This window comes from Colobus angolensis, unplaced genomic scaffold (genome assembly GCF_000951035.1).
Source record: "Colobus angolensis palliatus isolate OR3802 unplaced genomic scaffold, Cang.pa_1.0 Scaffold79, whole genome shotgun sequence".
NCBI lineage: Eukaryota > Metazoa > Chordata > Mammalia > Primates > Cercopithecidae > Colobus > Colobus angolensis.
In genome coordinates this window covers 766,197-788,914 of record NW_012121709.1, presented here as the reverse complement: position 1 = coordinate 788,914, position 22,718 = coordinate 766,197, and the positions used below count along the sequence as shown (strand labels likewise).

The 22,718-nt window shown below is 42.7% G+C and overlaps 1 protein-coding gene across 1 annotated transcript in view; it reads right to left on the bottom strand.

The window, feature by feature from the left end:
- Positions 1-22,718, bottom strand: part of RPH3A (rabphilin 3A) — a 338,292-nt gene that overhangs the window by 244,696 nt on the left and 70,878 nt on the right. Inside the window, exons 2-3 of the mRNA XM_011928670.1 lie at positions 20,005-20,054; positions 16,964-17,024 (exon numbers count right to left, since the gene is read on the bottom strand). The gene's annotated coding sequence lies outside the window, so the exon portion shown is untranslated. The remainder of the gene's footprint in view (positions 1-16,963; positions 17,025-20,004; positions 20,055-22,718) is intronic.

The following is a 22,718-nucleotide window of genomic DNA, read 5'->3' as shown; positions in this document are numbered from 1 at the left end:
AGGAAGAGACATTTGATCTAAGGTCTGAAGAACATAGTGGGCTTAACTAGGTAAAGACAGAAGGGGAGAACTTGCCATCCATTCATTCAACAACATTTTATTAGTTCCTTCTCAGGCCATCCACTGTTCCAATGGGGAGCAAGAGATCAGATGAAGCAGGAGAATGAAGTCAAGATATTTGTCCCCAAGTCCTTCTTTGCAAAGTTGCCTCAGGATGACTGTGTCCCCTGAACTCAGTGATCCTCCAAGGTGACCTGCTCTAAACAATTCTGTCCTTCTGTGTTCCAGTATTTATTCTCTCTCTCTCTCTCTCTCTCTCTCTCCATTCATCTCAGCCCAGGAATGGTAACAGCTCTTTTGCTTCTAGTCCTGGGTCCCTGCACTGTCCCTAGGTGTTCTCTTCATTCACATCTTTTTAATCAGTCCCTTTATAAATAACTTGTCCTTAAATTATCCTGATTTCAGTGTGCCATGTTTCCCACTGGGACCCTGACTTATAGAGAAAAAAAAATCACAAATTACTCCTGCATTTTCTGCCTGAGCAATTAGGTGGAGAGTTGTACCATTTGCCAAGATGAACACTTGGAGAAAAAAGGGTCCAGGGTGGGAGGAAGAATTAAAAGCTACTTTTGACATATTAGTTGAGCTTCCTAATGAACATTCAAGTGAAGATGTGAGTATATATACAATTCCTAGGTATATACACCACTGCGGGGTAGAGGTTGGGGCTAGAGATATGTATCTGGGAGTTGCCTGCACATCCATAGCATTTAAAACCTTAAGACTGAATGAGATTGCCTAGAAAGGAAGAGAGACGAAGCAGAGAAAAATAACATGTGCACAGGTTCTGCAGTAGAAGAGGTGAGGCACTCTGCTTTTAAGGAACTTGGAAAAAGCCTTTGTTGCTGGAGCAGAGAACCAGAGAGTGGCTTGAGATGAGGTTGCAGAGGCGAAGTAAGGTCCCCATGGTGAGGATTCAGGTCTTTATCTTAAGAGCCTTGGAAGCCATTGAAATGTTGTAGGTACACAGGATCAGATCAATGATTCTAAATGGTGAAGGAGAATGAATTAAAACTAAGTCCCTGCTGACCAGAAATCAGTCATGATGAAAATAAAACCCATTTGAACATATGGTAACAATGACATTAAGAATTGGGCTCCAGAAATGTGGTTTACCCAGTTTCTCAGGACTTTTGCTTTGGAGCAAAGTAGATGTGCTGGGAGGAGCACTGAGAGACCCTTCCCTTTCCCCATTTTACCTTTAAGAACCTACTTCACAGGTGCAGACATCTCTTCCCCACCAAGCTCTCTGATTTGTGCATCTTTGTCACTTCAACTACTGCTTTTTAATTCAGTTTGCTTTGACCAGAAAAAAACTTGCAGCTGAAAAAAGAAGTCTTCCTGCCGCTTATTTCCCCAAGTTCCAAGTGTGAAGGGGGGAACTAAAGCAGTCCTATTTTCACATCATCAACTGCCCAGCTGGATTGTAGCAGTTAAATATGAGAAGTTGCAGGTGAAGCCCACAGCAGCTGTAAGTGTCAGAGCTGGGAGGCACGGGCTGGTTCCAAAGGCAAGGAGAATTGATGGCAATGAGGACCAAAGACTGGCCAGGGAAGAAAATCCAGAATGTAGTCACATCTGATGGATGAAATAGGACCCTAAAAGGCAAGGCTTTTAGACATATCCCCTACCTTCCCTGAACCACTAAAATGCCCCTGGCACCACACAGCAGAGGAAAAATGACATCAGCTATTAAGTTCCATTTCTGTCTGAAACAGCAGCAAGATAATTTCCCATCAGTGACCTACATTGTGGCTGCAGCCACGGCTGAATCTGCAGAAACTGACTCCCGGCTCAGGTAAAGGCAAGCAGTTGGAGTTGTCTGATACATCAATGCATGTGTCGAGTAAGTAGCAAGGGAGTTGACCTGCTAGTCTTGAACTTCATGCTTTTCACCCTAAGGTCACTTAGATTCACCTGATCAACCAGTGGCTTTGTGCTTTTGAAATAACCGTGCCTGCTACAAAGGCTGTATGTGGCTCAGGAAGGCTTTGCAGTGGCAAAGTAACTTTCAGGAAATCTGATGTTTCTAAAATCTGAGTTTATGAAACAGTTATGGGAGGTCATTCACATCACAAGACAATGCTTCCTTTTCATCAAATGAATTCACAACTGGTTTTCCTAAAATAAGCCTAATCTCCTATGCAATTAAGGAGATAGACCAAAACTCTGACAGGAGAGCCTGAGATTGGGGAAGAAAAGATAAAAGAAATTTGAGGAAAGCCTGATAATAGCCCAAATCAAGCAAACATTCAAATTTAAACAAACAGCAGCAACTAAATAATAACAACAATTAAAACATATAGAATAGCTGACCTTCTGCCAGGCACTGTTCTCAGCCCTTTACCTAGATTTACTTATTTAATCTTCACAAAATTTAACCTCTAAGATAAGGACAATTATTATCTCTACTTTACAGATGAGGAAACTGAGGCAGAAAGAGGTTAAGTGATTAGTCGATTTCTAGTAAGTAGAACAGCCAGCATTCAAGCCTGGATAGTCTGAGTCCTGAAAGTCAGTAGGACAATATGGCCCTTCTGACACACGAAGTTCAATAATGAGATAGGGTTGGATTGTTTCTGAGTCCCCTTTTGTTGCTGACATTCCCTGTGTTTACAAGTCCTACGGAGTCACAGCTCTGTTTCACATGAGCTGAGGCATTTGTTCCTGGATTCCAAGTTGGAGGCCATCTTGATCTGGACTCCCTCAAAAGCAAAGCCTGAGATATGGACTTGGGTACAGATCATTTATTTGGGAGGTGATCCTGGGTACAGGGATGAGGCAATAGGAGAGTGAGATGAAAAGGGAAGAAAATCCATTAAAGCTGTGTTAGTGAGCTGGTTACCTCTGTGGGCAACTATGGCTTAACCTTGCTGGGGAGCCTCCAATGGACCATGTGTAATGTGCGTCACAATGTCCCTTTGAAGGACAACCTGGGATATTTATCCACAAAGTCTTATCTCCCCCAACCCCCACCATGGAATGAGAGAGACTTCTGAGAGTGTTAACTCCCCAGCTCTTCCAGCCACAGACTGAGGAGCCTTCTGCGATACAGAAGAATCTCTGAAACAGAAAAACATAAGAGGCCGTATAGTCGGTGCGCTGTGCATCGGAAGACACGGGGTCGTGGTGCTGTCCATCCTCTCAGTGCTGAAATCAGGTTGCGCGGAGGGGATGTGACGCAAAACACAAAAATCATCTCCAACAGATACCAGAGGGTGACCTCTCTTGCTACCTTCCATTCAAAACTTGAAGTTGCCCCCCACAGCCCTAGGTCTCAGCCGCTCTCTCTCTTTCCCTTATAATGAAGACAAGGACAATTCACTGGAACCAAACTCCCCAGGGGGCCAATCCAGCAGCACTTTCCATTTACCTCTTCCAGGCCTCTAGTAAACTATATATAGGAGATTTGTTTTCAACTGTTACATCCAGAAGATATGTTTCACACCCCACATTTACTTCCAGCCGTCTGGATAACTACAAATATTCCTTACTGGTCTCCCTGCCATCCAGTCCTGCCCATTCTCCAAACTTCGACCAAAAGCTACTTTCTGGAGAGAGAACCTGATTGTTTACTTCCTGCTTAAATCCCCCAAATATATCCCCATTTCCTTCAGGACACAATCCTAACTCCTCACCATGGCTTATAAAGCCTTCTGCCTTCTTCCTTCCTGGTCTGACCTTCACCCTTTCTTTTTTTTTTTTTTTTTTTTTTTTTTTTTGAGACGGAGTCTCGCTCTGCCCTCAGGCTGGAGTGCAGTGGCGCGATCTCGGCTCATTGCATCACTGCAAGCTCCGCCTCCCGGGTTTACGCCATTCTCCCGCCTCAGCCTCCCGAGTAGCTGGGACTACAGGCGCCTGCCGCTACGCCCGGCTAATTTTTTTGTATTTTCAGTAGAGATGGGGTTTCACTGTGTTAGCCAGGATGGTCTCGATCTCCTGACCTCGTGATCCGCCCACCTCAGCCTCCCAAAGTGCTGGGATTACAGGCGTGAGCCACCGCGTCCGGCTGACCTTCATCCTTTCTTGCCTCCAGCCTCTCCACATGTACTCCATGCTTAAGCCACATGAACTCCCCGCATTTCCCCTGTACCCCTCTCTAAGTCTTTGCACATGCTGTTCCCTTGTCCTGAAATATTTTGACCTTTTACCTACATATTCTTCAAGACTCAGCTCAAAAACTGTTCTCCTTGGGAACTGTTGGCTTGAGCTTCTCAGAACATGCCACTCACACTTCTTTCCCCATCCCACTCTCAACCATGGAGTAGGCCTTTGATCCAGACCCAGTCAATGAGTCAACCAGAGTCTGCCATCCTTCTGAACAACGTGAGCTTTTAGGAACAGACATGTGACCCAAGCTTAGCCATCTTCTTTGGGATGTTCTAGTAAAATTAGTGAGGAAGACAACCTCTTTCTCTTGATTTATATGCTGGAAAGATGTGATTCTGTAGCTTTGAGGTGAGCATTTTTCATCGTATGGTAAAAATGAGACAATAGCAGGAGACAATGAGGCCAATGCACTGGGGGGTGTATTGGTCTGGACTCCTGGTTTTGAATGACAGAAACCCAATTCAAACCCATTTTAGCAAATAAATAAATAAATAAATAAGAATTTATGGGGCCAGGCACAGTGACTCATGCCTGTAATCCCAGCACTTTGGTAGGCCAAGGCAGGAAAATCACTTGATCCCAGGAGTTCAATATCAGCCAGAATAACATAGTGAGACCCCGTCTCTATAAAAAATAATAATAATAAGTAAATTAGCTGGGCATGGTGGTGCGTGCCTATGATCCCAGCTAAGGGGAGGCCAAGGTGGGAGGACTGCTTGAGTCCAGGAGTTCAAGACCAACCTGGGCAACATGGCAAAAACCCATCTCTACAAAATACATATATATAAATTAGTCAGGCATGGTAACACACACCTGTAGTCCCAGCTACTCAGGAGACTGAGGTGGGAGGATCACTTGAGCTCAGAAGGTCAAGGCTGCAGTGAGCCAAGATTGCCCCACTGTACTCCAACCTGGGCAACAAAGCGAGATCCTGTCCCCACCACTGAAACAAAGAATTTATGGGCTCACATTATTGGAGAATCTAAGGGTATATGTTTGACTCAGATCAGGCTTGACTTAATCCAGAAGCTTAACTAATTCTTTCTTTCTTTCTCTCTCTCTCTCTTTCTCTTTCTTTCTCTCTCTCTCTCTTTCTCTCTCTCTCTCTCTCTCTCTCTCTTTCTCTTTCTTTCTCTCTCTCTCTCTTTCTCTCTCTCTCTCTCTCTCTCACACACACACACACACACACACACACACACACACACACCAATCACTTAGCCATCCTCATCTCCGCTTGGCTTCACTCTACATGATAGGCACCTCCAGCTCCATGCTCATATTCTTCTAGCTCAGAAACCCAGTGGAAAGGATACTTATTCACCATAAATTTTTCAATCCCAGAGAAGTCTCCTCTGATTGCCCCAGCCTGGTCATGTACCCACCCCTATAGCTAGGGGTTTGGGAAAAATGGGTCACCATGATTAACAGGACTGTAAAGCAGGAGTTGGCCAACTATGACCCATGGGTCAACTGGCCTGCTACCTGTTTTTTTGTGAACAAAGTTTTATTGGAATACAGCCACACCCATTCAGCTGCATATTGTCTATGGCTGCTTCCCTGCTACAATGCTTTGGTACTGAACTCAGAGTTCAGCAGTTGAGAGAGAAACCATATAGCATTCAGCAATTGAGATAGAAACCATGTAGCTTGCAAAACCTAAAATAATTACTATCTTACCCCTTCTGAGAAATGCCTGCTGACCTCTGCCATAGACCATGGGAGAGGAATGAGCTCCCATTCTGCATATAGCAAAAGCCAGCACTCCCTCTCATTGTGTGACCTTAGGCACGTAACAACCTCTCTGAGCTTTGGGTTCCTGATCTATAAAAGGAAATAACAATACTTTCCTCACAGGATGGATAGATTGATGGATGGATGGATGGATGGATGGATGGATGGATGGATACATAAAGATATCTCATGCTAAAACTTCTTTGTCCAGCATTGTGTTTCTTTGAAGATAGACTTAATTGGAGAAGTGATTAATCTGGAGTCAAATGGGAGACACACCAGGGAAACACTCCCTTACAGCAGATAAAGAGCTTTATACAGAGTCACTCACGCAGTAAGCACTCAATACATGGTAGACCAAAAAAGAAAAGTTAATCAAAACCCAGAGAAAGCAAAGCTGCTCTGCTCAATGAGTGTCGAGTAAATAACTTTGCAGAGGTACAGAATGACTTTCAGCATTTTGTCCTCCCTCCTCCCTACTGAGATTCCGATGCAATTATATATCTCAGTCAGAAGAAAGCAATTTTGTCCCCATTGTATAGAGAGGAGGGGATGATCCCTGCTTTGATGTTCAAACACCTCAGGTGTACAGTTGCACCTCGGGTGCAGCTGCAGATGACCAGCAACCCAAAATGCACTAGGTCCTTTTATTTAGGGGGTGGGTGGTGGCTGGGGGGAGTTTGTTCAATGCTACCACAGAAACAAAGTGTTTTCATTTTAAGCAGCAAAATTGCTTCCAAAATCACTTCCTTAATTCCTCACAGAAGGTAGCACATCCACTCTTAAGGGAACATTCTGAAGACTGAACAAGAGACAAAACTCTGAACCCCACAGCTGCTTCCTATCAACAGCCTCTTACTCTTTCTAAGGTTCAGTTACCTCATCTGTAGAATGAGAGGACAACTATTTCCTTCCAGGAAGAACCCTTCCATATGTATAGACCGAATAGTGTTTCTACTTGCTATTTTTGCCTTTTAAATAAAACACACTATTTCCTAAAACCTAAACAAGAATCCCAGGTGCACATTTACCAACCACTTTCCACGGGCCAGTTACCTGCTGGGTCCTCTACACACGTTTCCTCCACAGAATCTACACACCCGCCTAAGAAAGCAGGGGCTGTAGTTATCCCCCTTGTCAGATGGAAAAACTAAGGCTTAGGGTGTGGCTCTGGCTTGCTGAAGGCCATCTATCAAGTGAGTAGTAGATCCAAGATTTGAACTTAGGTCTGTCTGACTTTAAATCCCATAATTCTATTTTGCACTTGAGGAAACTGAGGCACCAAAAAGCTAAATGAGGCACCGAAGGTGTCATCCTGCTCCCAGTCACCATTCTGTATTCCATAGGAGTGGGTACAGCAGGAGTCTGAGGCTCAGGGACCCGAGAGTGTACTTGGATGAAGCATTCCATATGTAATCACGTTGCCTCTTCACACAAACCCTCTGAGGTAGGCACCATAATTATCTCTATTTTTCAGTTGAGGAAACTAAGCCTCTAAGAGGCCAGAAGTGAGCCAGTGATGGAATGAAGGCAGACTCCTTTCCCTGTTCTAAAGATGGTACCAAGCCAACTGGTAGATGACCAGAGCTTGTCTATTCTCCTGGGGCTCCACTGCCCAGCTGTCAGATCCCATGAGAATCTATTCATCACCCTGTGCATAGATCAGTGTGGCCTAAGGGTTAATTAAGAGCAAGGGCTGGACCTAGACTTCCTAGATTTGAACCCCTCCTCCACTGCACACTAGCTGTGGGCGTGTTGCTTAATCTTTCCTGGACCTCAGTTTTTCCATCTATAAAATAGGATTTAAAAAAATAGTTTTGGGATTTTTGTTTGTTTGTTTTGGAGACAGGGTCCCACTTTGTCACCCAGGCTGGAGTGCAATTGTGAAATCATAGCTCAGTATAGCCTCAAACTGCTGGCCTCAAGTGACCCTCCTGCCTCAGCTTCGCAAAGTGTTGGAATTACAGAGGTGAACCACCTCACCCAACCAAAAAGTAGTTTTTATAGCTCTTCCTTTTCGCTTCCCTTTGGCAGCCATTAGGTCGTACAGAGCAACACAGGAGACAGGCAGAGGTCAGGAGTAGGATGAGAAGGGAATTGGTATGGGGGAGGGGGTGTGGCCAAGAAAGCAGACTGTTCATATATAGGAAGATTAATCAAATAAGCAACTAGAGTAAGAATAATGTGTGTCACTTTAGTCAATATTAGATAAGGGAGTTACAAATATAGAAAGGGAGAAAACTAGAATAAACCCTGTGGCATTGAATTAGAATTAGAGTTCTATGCTTTTCAATATATAGACTGGCATAGATTGATATATATAGATGATTATGCATATCTATAGACTTACTGATGTATATATCAATGCATAGATGCATAATATGCATATATTTGTTTACAATGCATATAATATGCATATATTTGCATATGTATGTGTTTATATATTCATATCCATATCTTCACTACTTCTGTCTCTTAGAGGACCTAGGAAAAGCAATACCCCAATGTTGATGAGTACACCTCATACCCAGATCCTAGCTTCTAAAAACCATCCACCACTAAAAAGAGACAGAGCTTTTTGGAGAAATGACTGATTGCAGGGCTGGAGCAAGGAAAATGCAAGATGAAACTGGAATATCCTGTACCAGAAAGCAAAAGGACACTTGAAGAATGATGTGGACGGATCAAAAAGACCTAGGAGTCAGTGTGAAAGAGCTCCTACTGGCCAAACCAGGGACAATGATAATAATTAATTAGAACCCCATTAAATGAAATTGGCAACAATGAGTCCATACAGTGATCAATTGATAGATAGATAGATTGATTGACAGAAAGATAAAGTTAGATGAGGAATGGGATTTTTACATAGCCTCAAAGTATTTCCCACAAAATAGATACCAATTATAAAAAGGAAAAGGATAAGTTTACTTGTAGAAGCCTGGCAGACACTGCTTTAATCAAGTGATCAAATTGAATATCATCAGTAATGAGACAGATCAAAATCATGTGCCACCCAACAAGATGCAAGGAGAACCCAGCATCCCTTCTGTAATACTCTTGCTAAAGATGCACAACCTGAATTTAATCATCAGAAAACATCAGATAAATCAAAACTGAGGGACGTTCAACAGAAAACTGGCCCATAATCTTCAAAAGTGTCAAGGTAGCCGGGCACGCTGGCTCAAGCCTGTAATCCCAGCACTTTGGGAGGCTGAGACGGGCAGATCACAAGGTCAGGAGATCGAGACCATCCTGGCTAACACGGTGAAACCCCATCTCTACTAAAAATACAAAAAACTAGCCGGGCGAGGTGGCGGGCGCCTGTAGTCCCAGCTACTCCGGAGGCTGAGGCAGGAGAATGGCGTAAACCCGGGAGGCGGAGCTTGCAGTGAGCTGAGATCCGGCCACTGCACTCCAAAAAAAAAAAAAAAGTGTCAAGGTTAGGAAAGTCAAAGAAAGTCTGAGAAAGCATTTCAAACTGAAGGAGATTAAAGATATATGACAAGTAAATGTGATGCCTGATTCTAGGTGAGATCCTTTCACTCCAAAGGACTTTCCTGGGGGCTAGATGGTCGCGATGTATTCTCGTTCATTTCTTGGTTAGGATGGTTGTAGTATGGCTAAGCAGGAGAATATCTTTGTTTGTAGGATGTAAACACTAAAGGATTTCTAGGTGATGGGGCAGCAGGTAGCAATCTACTCCCAAGTGATTCAGTGGGAAAAAAAAAAAAACTTTGGTGCTGTACTCACAACTTTTCTGTAAATTTGTGATTGTTTAAAAAAATGGCTAAGTACATAACAAAGATAATCTATCTACTACATGAGATGTGAGTGCTAAGCACAGTGCCTGGTGTAAAGTGAGTTCTCAATGTTAACTGTTAATATCAGCATCTTTTCCCCCTTCCTCCAAGCCCATGTAGATGGACCATGAGGCACTGTCAGTCTGGAAGGTCAATTAATCTGGCAATCTGGGCACCAGTCCAACAGGAACCATTACCTATCAACAAACTGATCTTGTCCCAATAGATCAAACATTTAGCAGCCGTTCCTACAGATACAGCAAAACATTTGTTTTCATTAGAGCATTTTACAGACAAACAAGCCATATGATCCATCAGCAATCCTGTTGGCTCAACCTGCAAAATATATCCAGTATCCAACACCTCTTATCACCTGCACAGCTGACACCCTGGAAGGAGACATCATCTTCTCTCACCCAGATCATTGTAACTGCTTTCTAATGAGTTTCCCTGCCTTTGCCCTCAATGCCCTGCAGTCTACCCTCAACACAGCAGACAGAATGGTCCTGCTAAAAATAAAATCAGATGGCCAGGCACTGTGGCTCATGCCTGCAATCCCAACACTTCGGGAGGCCGAGGTGGGCAGGATCACTTGAGGTCAGGAGTTAGAGACCAGCCTGGCCAACAAGGTGAAACACCATCTCTACCAAAAATACAAAAATTAGCCAGGCATGGTGGCGCACACCTGTAGCCCCAACTACTTGGGAGACTGAGGCACAAGTATCGCTTGAACCAGGGAGGTGGAAGTTGCAGTGAGCTGAAATTGCACCACTACACTTCAGCCTGGATGACAGAGCAAGATTCCATCTCAAAATAAATAAATAAAATAAAAAATACATAAAGAAAATAAGATTTTAAAATCAGATCCCACTTCCTCTGTCAAAGTCTTCCAGAGATGCCATACTTCATAGACTTGACAGTGGTCTACAAGGCTCTGTGCAGTCTGCCCCATATCTCACCAATCTCATCTCCTCCCACATTCCCTCTTGCTCACACTGCCCCATTTACACTGTTCCATGAGCACAGCAGAGAGGCACCCACCTCAGGGCCTTTGCACTGGCTGTGCTCTCTGCCTGGAATGCTCTTCCCCTTATCCACACAGTCAACTCCCTCCCTTCTTCAGGTCATTGCTCAAATGTTACCTTCCCAGTGAGGCTTCCTCTGACCCCCTATTTAAAATCACAACACCCATCATTTCAGCACTCCCTACCCACTTCCCCTTTCATTTTTTCATGGCAATCTTCACTTTCTAAAGCCTCTGTATTATTTATTTACTCATTTTGTTTGTTTTTTGGACTGTTCATAATTATCATAATACAATCACATACCACATAATGTTTAGGTCAATGATGGACCACATAAACCTACAATAGTGATCCCATAAGGTTATAACGGAGTTGGAAAATTCCTATCACCTAATGACGTCATAGCCATCATAAGATCATAGCATAACGCATTACTCATTTGCTTGTGGTGATGTTGGTGTAATCAAATTTATTATGCCATCAGTTGTATGAAAGTATAGCACATGCAATTATGTTCAGTACATAATACTTGATAATAATAATAACTGTCTATTTCACTGATTTATATATCTACTATACTTTATCATTATTTTAAAGTGTGTTCTTTCTACTTATAAAAAGAAAAGTTTGTGCATCTGACAAAGGACTAATATCCAGAATCTACAAGGAACTCAACAAGAAAAGAACAAATAATCCCATTAAAAAGTAGGCAAAGAACATAAACATTTCTCAAAAGAAGACATACAAGTGGCCAACAATCATATGAAAAAATGCTCAACATCACTAATCATCAGAGAAATGCAAATTAAAACTACAATGAGATCCCATCTTACACCATTCGGAATGGCTATTATTAAAAAGTCAATAGATATTGGCAAGGATGCAGAGAAAAGGGAATGCTACTGGTAGGAATGTAAATTAGTACAACCTTTATGGAAAACAGTACGGAGATTTATCAAAGAATTAAAAATAAGCTACCATTCAACCCAGAAATTCCACTACTGGATATATACTCCCCAAAAAATAAATTATTGTATAAAAAAGACACATTCACTCATATGTTTATCACATCACCATTCACAATAGCAAAGTCATGGAATCAACCTAAGTGTCCATCAATGAATAATTAGATGAAGAAATTGTGGACATATATATACACCACAGAATACTATATGGCCATTAAAAATTATGAAATTGTGTCTTTTGCAGCAACATGGATGGCATTGGAGGCTGTTATCCTGTGGGAAATAACTCAGAAACAGAAAATCAAATATCGCATATTCTCACCAATAAGTGGGAGCTAAACGATGGATACACGTGGACATAGAGAGTGGAATAATAGACACTGGGGACTCCAAAAGGGGGAAGAGTGGGAGGGGATTGGGTGTTGAAAAACTGCCTATTGGGTACAATGTTCACTATTCGGGTTCTGGATACAATGGAGGGCCAAACCTCACCATTACACAATATATCCATCAGTGCAACTGAGGAAGACACTGAGAAGATACTGATAAATTCTGGAAGAATTACAACATCTATAACTACATCAAGAACCTTGCTTAGGCTTGGGGTGATGTCACCAAGGAGTATATAAATGGCATCTGCAAGAAGATACTCAAGAGATTTATCCATGATGTCAAAGGATTTGCCAAGGTTGAAGAGGTTGCAAAAATCAACACAGTGTGGTTGAGATGGCAAACAACTTTGCACATGTGCCCCCTGAATCCATAATAATGAAAGAAAGTTTACTGTAAAGCAGGATGCCATGTTAGGCCAGAAGCAGCCTCATACATCTGTGTTTACCAAGACTCGTGGCTGCATCATTTTCTCTTGCGCTCTTGTTCTGCCATCATGGCCCCTAAGTGCACAAAATCGACAGCTATTGTTGCCAGTAAGAGGCCGTGTAGAGTGACTGACCTGGAAATGAAAAAACGAAATTGAAAGTGATGGTCGTTGCTCACTAGGCAAGCATGTCCCATTCCTACAGCTACGATCTTGAACAAGAACAAAGTGATTGGAGTTGTTTAAGGATCTACTTCATTGAAGACAACAAGACTAACAAAAATGGGGCCGGGCATGGTGTCTTACACCTGTAATCCCAGCAATTTGGGAGGCCGAGGCTGGTGGATCACCTGAGGTCAGGAGTTCAAGAACAGCCTGGCCAACATGGCGAAATCGCTACTAAAAATACAAAAAAATTAGCCGAGCACGGTGGTGTGTGCCTGTAGTCCCAGCTAGTCGGGAGGCTGAGGCACCAGAATTGCTGGGACCTGGGAGGCAGAGGTTGCAGTGAGCTGAGATCGCGCCACTCCACTCCAGCCTGGGTGACAGAGCAAGACTCTGTCCCAAAAAAAAAGACCAACAAAAATTTGAGATGGGCCCAAATCAGACATGAAGAAACTTCTATTGACCTGGATTGAAGACCAGACACACAAGCGGATCCCTCTCAGTGCCAGGATGATCACGGCTTAAGCAAAAAGTTGGTTTTGCAATGCTGAAAGAAAAGGCTAGACCCGACTATGATGTTGAGTTTACTGCTAGCGCTGGGTGGTTTAAACAATTCAAGAATCATTATTCATTACATAATGAAAATGTGAGTGGTGCGTCTGCGAGTGCTGATGTGAAGGCAGCTGAAGAATTTTTGGAAACTCTAGATAAGCTGATTGTAGAGGAAAATGACTTGCCAGAGCAAATCTTCCCTATTCTGGAAACAGATGCCTGAAAGGACTTTCATCCATGGAGGCCAAGCCAATGCCAGGTTTCAAGGCTTTTAAGGACAGGATAACCGTCTTGTTCTGAGACAATGTTGCAGGCTACAAAATGAAACCCTCTGTGGTCTGGCCTTCAAGCCATGACCTTCAAGCATATCAATAAGCACTCATGCCAGAGGAGTAGAGGAGGAATAAGAAGTCATGGATGACCCATTCCTCTTCCCAGATGCCCTCCTGAATTGCTCTGCCAGCAAAATGGAGAAACACTGATAGAGGAGAAGAACATGCCTTTCACGATTTTGCTTAGTGTTGATAATGCTCCCACACATACTCCTTTTATTGGTGATCTTCACCCCAATATCAAAGTGGTGTTTCTCCCTTTGAACACCACCACCTTGAACTAACCAATGGATCAAGGAGTTATATAGCAGCTTGTGAGGCCTACCATCTGAGGAGGACCTTTGCCCAGCCTACCGCTGCAACTGAGGAAGACACTGATGAATTCTGAAAGAACTGCAACGTCTGTAACTACATCAAGAACCTTGCTGAGGCTTGGGGTGATGTCACCAAGGAGTATACAAATGGAATCTGCAAGAAGATACTCAAGGAATTTGTCCGTGATTTCAAAGGATTTGCCAAGAATGAGGAGGTTGCAAAAAATCGACAAAGCTGTGGTTGAGACGGCAGACAACTTTAACCCAGGTGTGGATGAAGATGACACTGAGGAGCTCCTAGAGGTGGTTCCTGAGGAATTAACTAATGAGAAGTTGCAACTGGAGCAGAAATGCATAGTGAAAAAAAGACAAGATAAAAGAAAACTGTAGAAGAAGGAAAAGAAGAATCCCCAAGAAAATTCACAAGGACAGGTTTAGTAGATGTTTCTGCAGACCTCAAAAAGCTCCTTAAAGACTTTGAAAACAATATGGACCTCAACACTGAAAGGCTTTCATCAATAGAGTGGAATGTTCATGGTGTATTATCTGCTTACAAGCACATTTATGATGACAAAAGGAAACAAACCAAGCAAACCCCTATGGACGTGTTTCTGAAAAGAGTGACATCTCCTCAAGAACCTCAGCCAGGTCCTTCAGGAGGGATTCCAGAAGAAAGGACTGTTATCATAGGAGATGACAGTTCCATGCAAGTTCTTGCCCCTGAAGACCTTCCAGTGGAAAAGTTGTGAAGTGGAAGGTAGCGATACTAATACAGCTAATATAGTGTGTGTGTGTTTAATAATGTCTGTGTGTGTAGGCCTAGGCTAATGTATGTGCTCGTGTTTTTGTTTTTAACAAAAAAAAAGTTTAAAAAGTAAACATAAAATAAAAAGTTCTTAAAGTAAAAAAAGCTTATAGAATAAGGACATAAGGAAAGAAAATATTTTGTATAGTTATACAATGTGTTTGTGATTTAACAATGTCTTTATGTTTTCACAAGAGTCAAAATTTTGAAAGATTAAAGATAACTATTGGGTACTAGGCTTAATACCTAATACAACAAACCCCCATGACACGTTTGCCTATATAGCAAACTTTCACTCGTACCTCCGAACCTAAAATAAAAGGTTTTTTTAAGTATATAAAGTAAAAAGGTTATAGTAAGGTAATTTATTTTTGAAGAAAGAAAATTTTAAATAAATTGAGTGTAGCCTAAGCAGACAGTGTTTATACAGTCCACAGCAGCGCACAGTAATGCCCCAGGTCTTCGCCTTCACTCGCCACTCACTCACTGACTCACCCCTCACCCAGAGCACCCTCCAGTCCTGCAAGCGCCATTCCTGGTAAGCTCTCTACACAGGTGTACAATTATATTTATCTTTCTTTTTTCTTTTTAAACGGAGTCTCGCTGTGTCGCCCAGGTTGGAGTGCAGTGGCATGATCTCAGCTCACCACAACCTCCGCCTCCCGGGTTCAAGCAATTCTCATGCCTCAGCCTCTCGAGTAGCTGAGAATACAGGCTAATTTTTGTGTTTTTAGTAGAGATGGGGTTTCACCGTTGACCAGGCTGGTCTCGAACTCCTGACCTCAAGTGATCTGCCTGCCTCAGCCTCCCAAAGTGCTGGGACTACAGGCATAAGCCACCTGCCTCAGTCTGTATTGATCTTTTATACTGTATTTTTATTGTATGTTTTCTGTTTAGATATGTTTAGATACACAAATACTCACAGTTGACCAGGCTGGTCTCGAACTCCTGACCTCAAGTGATCTGCCTGCCTCAGCCTCCCAAAGTGCTGGGATTACAGGCATAAGCCACCTGCCTCAGCCTGTATTGATCTTTTATACTGTATTTTTATTGTATGTTTTCTGTTTAGATATGTTTAGATACACAAATACTTACAATTGTGTTATAGCGGCCTACAGTAGTTAGTACAGTAACACGCTGAACAGATTTGCAGCCTAGGAGCAATAGGCTACGCTATACAGCCTAGTGGTACAATAGGCTATACTATCTAGGTTGGTGTAAGTATACTCTATGACGGTTGAATGAGAACAAAATCACCTAAGGATGCATTTCTCAGAGCACCTCTCCATCATTAAGCCACGCATGACTGTTTTGCTCTTTGAGGGCAGAGGTTTTGGCTGCTTGTTTTCACCAAAACATTCCAGCATCTAAACTGTGCCTGAAACATGACAAAAGCAATCAGGGAATATTGTTGAAAATGAATGAATGAGTCATTAAATGAATGAATGAGTTTTTGCACGGGGGAGAGGACAGAAAGGAGGAGGAGAATAAACTGTGTAGGAACCACACCAGGTGGTGACACTCTCCAAGATCAGAGCCTCCGTTCTCTCCTGGGTCACTCAACAGCCACCAGTCCAGTCCCCATCCACTCTGGTCCCATGGTTATTAGCACAAACGGAGGGAGTAACAGGTTTGGAGTTTTGTTGTTTTTGAAAAACAGGGTCTTTCTCTGTCACCCAGGCTGGAGTATAGTGGCACGATCATGACAGCCTCAAGTTTCTGGGCACAAGCAATCCTCCCACCTCAGCCTCCCAAATAACTAGGACTATAGGTAAACGCCATCACACCCAGCTAATATTTTTATGTCTTTGTACAGACAGAGTCTCACTATGTTGCCCAGGTTGGTCTCGAATTCCTGGCCTCAAGTGATCCTCCCACCTCAGCCTCTCAAAGTACTGGGATTACAGGTGTGAGCCACCACACCCTGGCTCTAGATTTTTTTAAATTAAGGTCTCCACTTGGCAGTTTCTCAAAAACTACATGATCTAGTAATTCCACTCCTAGGTATGTACTCAAAAAACTTGAAAGCAGAGACTCAAATGGATATTTGTACATAAATGTTCATAGTACTATTCACAATAGCCAAAATGTGGAAACAAATCCAATTCTTCCACCAGGTGAATAAATGGATAAACAAAATGTGGCCTAGCCATACAATGAAATATTATTCAGCCTTTAAAAAGGAATGAAATGCTGAAACATGCTACAAAACATGGAACCTGTAAAACATTTTGCTATGTAAAAGAAGCCAAACACAAAAGGACAAATATTGTATGATTCCACTTACATGAGGTATGTAGAACAGGCAATTTCAGAGAAGCAGAAAATAGAAACATGTTTGCCAGGGGCTAGGGAGAAGAGAATGGGGATGGGAATTATTGTTTAACAGGTACAGAGTTTCTGTTTGGAATGATGAAAAGGTTCTGGAAATGGACAGTAGTAATGGTTGAACAACATTGTGAATGTCCTTAATGCTACTCAATTGTATATTTTAAAATGGTGAAAATGGTAAGTTTTATGTTATTTACATTTAGCACAATTAAAAAATGAAAGTTCATGTATTCCATGGCATTTGAAGTCTCCTGTAGCAAGAGTGAGACAGATCTATAGAACTCACAAGCAAACATACCAAGATATAGTTAAGTTTTTAAAACATTGAATGGTTTTGGTTTGGTTGTAGGTGGGGGGTTGGTTTTTGTTTGGGATTTTTTTATTTCTTTGTTTGTTTTGTTTGTCTGTTTGTTTGTTTTTTGGGAGTTCTTTTGGTAACGAGGTCTCACTCTGTTGCCCAGGCTGGGGTGCAATGGTCCAATCTCTGCTCACTACAGCCTCCACCTCCACCAGGGCTCAAGCCATCCTCCTGCATCAGCCTCCCGAGGAGCAGGGACTACAAGCACGCACCACGCCTGGATAATTTTTGTTTTATTTTGTTTTTGTAGAGACGGAGTTTCGCCGTGTTGCCCAGGCTGGTCTGGAACTCCTGAGCTCAAGCGATCCACCCGTTTCAGCCTCCCAAAGTGCTCGAATTACAGGTATCAGCCACCACACCAGCCTTGAATGATATTAATAATATGAACACAGTTATATTAAAAATTAAATGTTGCCAGGAGTGATGGCTCATGTCTGTAATCCCAGCACTTTGGGAAGCCAAGGTGGGAGGATCACTTGCGGTCAGGAGTTCCAGACCAGCTAGGCCACACAGTGAGACCCCTGTCTCTACAAAAACATTAAAAAATTGGCCGGGCGCGGTGGCTCAAGCCTGTAATCCCAGCACTTTGGGAGGCTGAGGTTGGTGGATCACGAGGTCAGGAGATCGAGACCATCCTGGCTAACATGGTGAAACCCCGTCTCTACTAAAAATACAAAAAACTAGCCAGGCGAGGTGGCGGGCGCCTGTAGTCCCAGCTACTCCGGAGGCTGAGGCAGGAGAATGGCATAAACCTGGGAAGCGGAGCTTGCAGTGAGCTGAGATCCAGCCACTGCACTCTAGCCTGGGCGACAGAGCAAGACTCCGTCTCAAAAAAAAACCATTAAAAAATTAGCCAGATGTAATGTCACTCGCTTGTGGTCCCAACTACTCAGGAAGCTAAGACGGAAGGATCGCTTGAGCCCAGGAGGCAGAGGTTGCAGTGAGCTACGATCTGCCACTGCACTCCAGCCTGGGTGACAGAGCGAGACCCTATCTAAAAAAAAAAAAAAAAAAAAAAAAAAAAAAAAAAAAAAAGTAAATGTGCATACATATCTATTAATTCTTTCAATAAATATTTATTGTCTTCATGTGTCAGACACTATTCTAGGAGCTAGGATTCAGCACTGGGGAAAAAAAGTCAAAACTCAAAACTTTCTGCTTCATGGAGCTGGCATAAGTTACATTTTGTTAAAAACAAACAAACAAACAAAAAAACACAAGAATAAAAAAGGATATATGAAAGGGGATGAGAAAGATTCCACTTTTGGACCCCAAATCATCCCTCATTGTGCAAGAATTTCTTCTTGGCTTTTTCTTACCCAATCTTATAAGGAAGCCTTAGTTCAAGGAAGAGAGGAAGATTTGTAGAAAATTCTAAAATTGGATTAAGGGAGCTTGGCAATGATCAAGCCAATCTTCTCAGTGCAGCAGAGAGGTTAGAAATTCTGGCCCTGACATCAGGGAGGCCCGGACTCAAGTCCCACCTCCTCCATAAGTGGCTATGTGACCTTCATTGAGTCATTTCACACATCTACACCTCAATGTCCACACCTGCAGAACGGGGATAAAATTAGAGATGAGGTAATGTAGAATGCAATTGCCCTGGCTGCTGGGACTGAACTGGAAATGTCAGCTTTCCCAGACTTCATTCATTCATTTGTTCTACATCCAGGAACTGAGGGGATGTGGACCTGCATTTGCTGCTTAATATATGATGATAACGGTGGTGCTAAAAGCTGGATCTACATTGACTGACTGTAACCTCCCAAAATTCATATGTTGAAGTCCCAACCCTAGGACCTCAGAATGCAACTGTGTTTGGATAAGGTCTTTAAATGGTTAAGTCAAAATGAGGCCAATAGGGTGGGACCCTTATAAGAAGCGGAAGAGAAGGCCGGGCGCGGTGGCTCAAGCCTGTAATCCCAGCACTTTGGGAGGCCGAGACGGGCGGATCACAAGGTCAGGAGATCGAGACCATCCTGGCTAACACGGTGAAACCCCGTCTCTACTAAAAATACAAAAAATTAGCCGGGCGAGGTGGCGGGGGCCTGTAGTCCCAGCTACTCGGGAGGCTGAGGCAGGAGAATGGCATGAACCCCGGAGGCGGAGGTTGCAGTGAGCTGAGATCCGGCCACTGCACTCCAGCCTGGGCGACAGAGCAAGACTCCGTCTCAAAAAAAAAAAAATAAGAAGAGGAAGAGACGCTAGGGATGTGTGCACACATAGCAAAGCCATGTGAGAGCATGGTGAGAAGGCAGCCGTCTGCAAGCCAGGGAGAGAGGCCTCAGGAGAAACCAACCCTGCTGACACCATGATCTTGGACTTTCAGCCTCCAGAACTGTGAGAAATAAATTGCCACTGTTTAAGCCACCTAGTCTGCGGCATTTTGTTATGGCAACCCTAAAAGGCTAATACAAATGGTGAGTAAAACAAAATGAGGTGTCTGCCTTCATGGAGTTTATAGTCTAATGCAGTATTCTTCAAAGTATGAGCATGCAATTACTATAAGAACTTACATCTGTGAATGCACATATTGCTTAGGACTGGGCCTGATATATAACAATTGATAAGAATACACAAGTCCTGCAATCTTTAATACAGATGGGGAAACTGAGACCCAAAGAGACAGTGGGACTTACCTCAGAGCTCAGTCCTGGCTAGTAGCTCCATCTTTGACCCAACTGATGACCTATGGAAAAAAATTTCATTCTTACTGCCTCCATCACATTAGTCCAGTAGTACCAACAGTCATAAATTCTCACTAAAGCATTGCATAGAGAGTTATCTTAAATAATTCAAAATAAAAATGTGCCAGGGCACAAAATAGAAAATCTCATTACTCTCCAAGATGAATGGACATGAACTTTTCCAACTCTGAAAGGGAATAAAATGGAATGTAGCACTATCTGAAGTCTACCAAGAGATCTGGTGTATTCTATATCAAAGAACCACACAAATAAATACTATTGGTTTTAAATTTGTGTAAAGGGGCCTGGCGTGGTGGCCCACGCCTATAATCTCAGCACTTTGCAAGGCTGAGGTGGGCCTTGAGGCCAGGAGTTTGAGACCAATCTGGCCAACATGATAAAACCCCATCTCTACTAAAAACACAAAAATTAGCCGGGTGCAGTGGCACATGCCTGTAATCCCAGCTACTCGGAAGGCTGAGGCACGAGAATTGTTTGAACCTGGGAGGTGGAGGTTGCAGTGAGCCGAGATCGCACCACTGCACTCCAGCCTGGGCGACAGAGTGAGACTCTGTCTCAAAATAAATAAATAAATAAATTCGTGTAAAGGAAAAACCAACCACCAAGAATTTTAAATCAGTAATTTTCTTTTCTTTTTTTTTTTTTTTTTTTTTTGTAGAGATGGGGTTTCACTGTGTTGCCTAGACTAGTCTCAAACTCCTGGGCTCAGCGATCTTCCCACCTCAGCCTCCCAAAGTGCTGGGATTCCCAGAGAGTGAGCCACTACAACTGGCCTAATCAGTAATTTTATCTCTGAGAGTGTCACCTACAGAAACAACCCTAAGTCGAAGGAAAACAAAAGCATTTTGCACAGTATGTATACTGAGAAAAATGAAAAGCAACCTAAATACCCGTTAACTGGGAAATAAGTACATTCCACTCAGTGGAACATTATTCAACCATAACAAATTATGTATGACACCTTTATGGGAAATATTTATGTTATCAGGTCAAGTAAAAAAATGGAATATAGAATTGCATATAGTATATGTAGTGATCACAGTTGTGATAAATTAAAAACTGAGCATATAAAAATACCAGTGGGAAATACACTAAAACATTATTAACAGTGATTGTCTCCATCTGTCTCCTCAACTGTATTTTCCAAATGATCTACAATGATTGTAGACATATTCCTTTCAACATAGAAGAAAACCAAATTGATTTTTTTAATATATTATAATGTCAGGAAAAAACATAGTCTGAATTGCCTTCTCAAAATGAGTCTTATATTCTAAGACTAATAGCAAGAATAATAACAAGAATGATAACAACTAACATGTATCAAGCATTTACTACATGCCAGGCACTTTTCAAAGCATTTGACTTTGATTCACTCACTTAAGCTTTTTCCCACTCATTCTGTTGCAGCTGCACCCACCACCCTCCTTGCTATTCCCCAAAGTGTTCGCTGCCTTAGGGCCTTTGCACCTACAGTTCCCGCTGCCTGGAAGAGCTTTTCCCTCCTCTTCCCTCCTTGGTATATCCATATGGCTCACTTTCTCCACATCTTTGCTCAAAGGAAACATCCCTAGAGAGGCCATTCCTGACCGTCCAACCTAAAGCAACACACACACACACACACACACACACACACCCCCTCTCTAGCCCCACTACCCTGGTTTATTTTTCTTCATGGCTTATTCTGTTGATCGCAGCACAAAATTTACTCATTTATTGCCTATTACCCCCATTAGAACATCTCTCTGTTTTATTCACTGCTGTCTCCAGCACCAAGAATAACACACCTATCACACAGTAGATATTCAATAAAAGGTAACTAAATATACCCCTAAATATAACCATCCTAGGGAGTAGTTACCTTTATTCTCCCATTGTACAGATTATAAAACTGAGGCATAGAGAGACTAGCTCAGGGTCACATGGCCAGTAAGTAGCAGAGCAAGGGTTCAAATGTACAGTCTGGCTCCAGAACCCAAATTCTTCACCAACAAATGGCTTGAAGTGGGGTTGTAATCGTCATGATATTGATAAAGATGGGACAGATTTTTTTAAAGATATCTCCAAAAAAGACAGGCCAAGGGAAACATCACTTTGGTCCATTAAGCATAAAATGTGGGTCTTCAATCCAGAAAAGAAAAACTGGTTTGTGCAAGGGTAATACAGCTAGCCTCCTTTGATTCTTAGCTGTTCTGCACTCTGGAAAAAAACCTAAGCTAATCTGTAGCTAAATTCACACTTCAGAGTACCCCCATAGCCTTTAAGATTAACGCAGTCCCAAAACTATGGGATGCGTACCCTCCAGTGTACGCATGGTCTCTGCAAAAGAGACCATGCAGTTAGGACCAGCCCATTTACAAGGTCATCTCCACGTCGGTCATCAAACCAACCCTGTAAGTTGGGGACTCTCACCAGGCATCAGCAACATGAGGACAGGGACTGTGTGTCTTGTTTACTGTTGAGTCCCAGGCCCCTCAAGTGTCATCTGGCAAACAATCAGCAAACAGTGAGTATTGAAAAGTGGAATTAACATTAGGGTTGGAAAAATGGAGGCTCAGAGAGGGGACACCACTTTTCCAAAGTCACACAGCTAGTAGACAGGAAACTGTCCAACCTCACTGTGCACATAATCATTTTGAGACTGA